This window comes from Sorex araneus, chromosome 1 (genome assembly GCF_027595985.1).
Source record: "Sorex araneus isolate mSorAra2 chromosome 1, mSorAra2.pri, whole genome shotgun sequence".
Taxonomy (NCBI): domain Eukaryota; kingdom Metazoa; phylum Chordata; class Mammalia; order Eulipotyphla; family Soricidae; genus Sorex; species Sorex araneus.
Window position 1 is genome coordinate 86434836 of NC_073302.1, and position 4985 is coordinate 86439820.

The following is a 4985-nucleotide window of genomic DNA, read 5'->3' on the forward strand; positions in this document are numbered from 1 at the left end:
AAAAAATAAAAAAATGCTTTGATAAGTTGTTATTTCAACATAATTATAAAATAGTTTTGTTGAAGTACAAAAGTTCATGAAAGAAATTATGAAGTATGTAACTTAGCTATATCTTTATATTGATTTTTTCTTATCAATAAGATGGAGTGATTTTACTCTTCACAATCCAAACATTGGGTGATAATATTTCATGCTTTCAAGCACAGGAAACAAATTTAAATCAATTATTATAAAGTCTGTGTTATGTGACTTTTCATTTGCATGATCTGATTATAAAAAAGAAGATTACTCTGCCCTTTCATCAATCTATCAAAGTGCTCTTCTAAGAATACTCTCACTGTTCTGATTTTGTCATAATCAGAAAAAGATGAATATTCTCTATAATGATATCACACGTGTCCCGGACTTAGTTTTTTCCTAGGTCTGATCTTCAGATGCTGATGATAAATCAAGATGTGACTCTGGGTGTCTAGTTGATCTACCTGGAGAAATGTCAACACAGTTACTAGAATACTAGGAAGATAGCTGCTGCTAATATGAAGATTACTAGTTTCCATTAAATAGATTATAAAATAAACAAACAAACAAAAATACATCAAAGTGCTCTTCCCTTTTTCCCTTCTTATGGTTATATTTAAAATACACTCTTAGGGCTTTGGCATTGGTAACACAGTGGGTAGGGTGTTTGCCTTGATGGGCCAATATGGTTCAATCCCCAGTGTCCCATATGGTCCCCTCAGATGTCAGGAAGAGAAATACTCTCGGAGCCACTCTTGCCAGGAGCAAGCCTTGAGCACCACTAGGTGTGACCCCCAAACAGAAACAAACCAAAAACTCTAAACAAATAAAGCAAACCAAGAAAAAATTCCCACACAGATAAATTCTTAGAAGACATAGAAAAATATAAGAAATAATTAGAATTTTCTTGCCATACAATGCAAATACTCCAAGCATTTAAAAATATTACCTTGAATTCTATCACTTTGACCTAGATTCTGTTACTATCAAAATTACACTAGCAAAATATCACTAGCAAAATAATATCAAACTATAGCCCTGATTCTATCATTAAAGGTAATATTATATTGATGTAAAATTTACAAAGATAGATTTTGATGTTTGTACATTATTCTAGCAGAAGATTTTGCAATAATAAACTTAATTGTTCACTTGATTTTGTTCATGCCTATTGATATTTATAATATTATAAATAATTCATAGGGTACTAAGTTAATTCTGTCCACGATAAAATAATACATTAAAAATTTTACATTTTTAAAACTCTACTTACTTTTTTGTGTGTTTTGGGGCCACACCTAGCAGTTCTATTTCTATGGTCAGGAATCACTCCTCATGGGACTTAGGTTGCCATACTTGGTGCAAGGGATCAAGCCTAGCTCAACTGTTTCCAAAGCAAAAACCCAGCTAGCTGAATTATTGATTAGGTCCCAAATTTCTGTATTTTCTTACTGAAAGATATGATTATTTAACTAATAGGTGTTTCCCATAACCTATTAGGAACCCATGACTCTCAACCACTAGCTCTATGTGTCTTCTAGTCTTATCTTTACTTCTTCAATACATTCTCTCATGGCCTAATAATCAGTTTTGCAATCCAAGGCCAAAGGTGTGTCATCACTTGTTGCTGTCTATTTTTTTGTTTTGTTTCTCTATATCCCATAGAGTGAGATCATGTTGTATTATTCCTTCTCTCTCTTACTTCATTTAACATGATGCCTCCCAGTTCCATCCAAATTGCAGCAGAAACTGCAACATTACATCTTTATTACAACCACATAGAATTTTACTGTGTATATGTTCCATAGCTTCTTTATCAACTCACCTGTCACTGGTTTCTTTCCATACTCTGGATATTATCTAAGCATTACAATGATGATAGATGTATCTATATCTCTTTAAATTAATGTTTACTTGTTTGGGGAGTAAATGCCAAGAGTGAAATCACTGGATCATATGGCAGCTCTTCTCTTGCTTTTTTTGGCTCTTTGGGTCACACCTGACGATGCTCAGGGCTGACTCCTGGCTCTGCACTCAGGAATCAACCCTAGCGGTGCTTGGGGGACCATATGGGATGCTGGGAATCGAATCTGGATCGGCCATGTGCAAGGCAAACACCCTATCTGCTGTACTATCGCTCCAGCCCCACTAGTCTTGCTTTTTTTGAGGAATATCCATACTGCTTTCTATAGAGTCTGAACTAGATAATATTTCTATTAACAGTGAAAGAGTCTTTCTTATTTTTTAAACCATATTCTGGCCAACACTCATTTTTTTTCAGTCTTTGGATATATGTGGGGCACTCTTAGAGGTTCATTGATGCAAGACTACCAATCTTTTAAACAAAATCTTCAGTTTTTTGGTTTAAACACAACCTTTAGTTGTTTGTTCCCAAGGACCTATCTCTTCTGTGAGACTTCTCAGAAAAAGCAGAAAATCAATGTCTTCTATTCTCTTATACTATGGAGTTTAGAATTTGAATGTCTATTTCTTTCATTCATGTGCTTAGTGTAGATTCCAAATGCAAAATTTACCCCTTTATCCTTTTCTTCCAATCTCTCTTGTCAGTAATTCCAAGAGCTTTGGATAGTTGTCCCCTGTCTCTGAAAGGTATTCTTTTCTTTCTAGGAATTTCTATTCTGTGACTTTTTAGATAGATCGTCCTCTGTCTTCTTTTCTCTTCTTTTATGTATTATCTGAAAACTCTGGTACTCATATAAAAATGTAAATGCCTCTTTCACCTTTGCTTACTTTGATACCATATTCCTCTATACTGAATATGCAATCTCTGGAACATGGTCATTACCCAGAATGCAAAATGTAGGTCAATTGTTGTTGCTGTGAAAAATATAAAAAGTAAGCGTATAGCTTCTTGCTGCTTATTTCAAGAAAGAATACAAACTATGCAAAGCTGCTTTGAGAAAAATAGTTACTATGTGGTAGATCACTTCTTGTTTAGTTCACTCCAAAAATATTAAGAAAATAAAGACTTAATAAGCTGTATACATGATGTATCTAACATATTTGTAACATAATCAAAATAGCATTTTTTTACTGACTGGTAATGCCAACTTTACCACTCTGTATGAAGAATAGAATTAAGAATTATTTGAGGATAAGAAAACTCATCTTCATAGGCCTAGTTGTTTAGGTGTATATTCACATAACATTCAACTATTATTCCAATTTAATGTGCAGCCTAATTCTCTCCTGAGTGAGTGACTTGCTTACCAAGTAGACTTAGTGACTTGCTTTTACAAAATAGAATATGGTGGGAGTAATGAGATGTGGCACCAGAGACTAAGTTTTAAAAGCCATTGCATCTCTCTTTCTGGAACCCTCTCTCAGAAAAAAATTGCTGCCATTTTCTGAGTCAGCTCTAAGGAGATTAAGCAGGCCTACAGAATGTGTGGCAAAAACAGAACCAACTAGAGAATAATTTAGGCCTCTGGCCAATGGCCATGTGAGTGGCCTTTTAAAAGAAGATATCATGGAATCAGTTGAGGCTTCGGATGATAGCTTGGCTTTGCCTCTCAAAGGTCCTTGAGAGGGAATATTCAACTAAATCTCTTTCAATTTTCTGGTCTACAGAAACCGACCTAATTAATGTCTACTATTTTAAACAGCTAAGGTTTGGAAATAAATTTCAATGGAGGACAAACATAGATATAATTATAGCCAAGGTATTATTCTGCTAAAACATTTGCTGAAGGAAACAGCTGTTGTCCCAACTTACAAATCTCTAGGATAAGGTCAACTAGTCTATCTTTTCCACAATGACTTATCCTTTCATTTCTAATAATTCCATCTCCTTTGCTTTTTTTACATGGACTGGTGCAGGCAGGAAATCTCACGTTTCCAGGTGACCACATGCAAGAGGAAGATTATCTGTCCTACTCTACAAATCATGTTACTCTGTTTTAAATTCATGTTGTCAGAAAAATGACTTTGTCACTTATAAATTGAACCATATTCAGAGTTATAAAGAAGCAAGAAAAATGAACTGGTAATTATTGAGGTCTCACTATATTTAAATATTGGGCTTGGCCAAAATCAATACATTAAATAAAAAAATATTGATAAAGCAATTTAAAGTGTTCAGTCTCCTTTGTTCTAAGTTTTGCTACTGCTAATCTGTTTATTATCTTCAGTTGTGTGCACAATCAAATTTCTGTTGGTCATATAACTCAAATATAGACTTTTTGCCTATCTCTCTCTCATGTTTTCTTGCTGGATTTGACAACTACAGTAATCAGCATATCAGATAATATAGTTGCATTGGATATGTCCTCCATTGCCAATTTTTATTTACATTTTTCATCAAAGTTAAAACCTCTTATCTTCATCTATCATGACTCCAATTTCCATTTACTCTGTCTAAACAAGAATGTCTTGCTAACAAATATCAGGTAAAGCTTGAAAGGCATGATGAAAAGTCACTGTCACCGTCACTGTCATCCCATTGCTCATTGACTTGTCCGAGCGGGCACCAATAACATCTCTCATTGTGAGACTTATTGTTACTGTCTTTGGCATATCCAATACGCTACGGGTATCTTGCCAGGCTCTGTCGTGCAGGCACAATACTCTCGGTAGCTTGCTGGGCTCTCCGAGAGGGGCGGAGGAATAGAACATGGGTTGGCTGTGTGAAAGGCGAATACCCTACCGCTGTGCTAAAGTATAATTTTAAAAAACAGGCTTATGATGATCACAATAAAGAAGAAAGAGAATGTTAGTAGAAATGGGACTAAATGCTTCTGATGAAAGCTTGCTAATTACAAAATATTCTCATTATGCTCTTGGATAGAATTTCTTTTATTTGGTTATTACTCTTATCTTTCAAGTCAACACAATTATTTCTTTACTAGAAGTTATAATTTTCTGCCAATATTCATACCTGATAATAAGCCTATGTTCCACATAGTCATATTTAGGCACAGATAACACAGATAAGTGGGTAATTTTGT

At 34.6% G+C, this 4985-nt stretch overlaps 1 pseudogene; it reads left to right on the forward strand.

The window, feature by feature from the left end:
* The first annotated feature begins 322 nt into the window (after nt 1-322).
* On the forward strand, nt 323-449 carry LOC129401509 (small nucleolar RNA SNORA72; annotated as a pseudogene).
* The last annotated feature ends 4536 nt before the right edge of the window (nt 450-4985 follow it).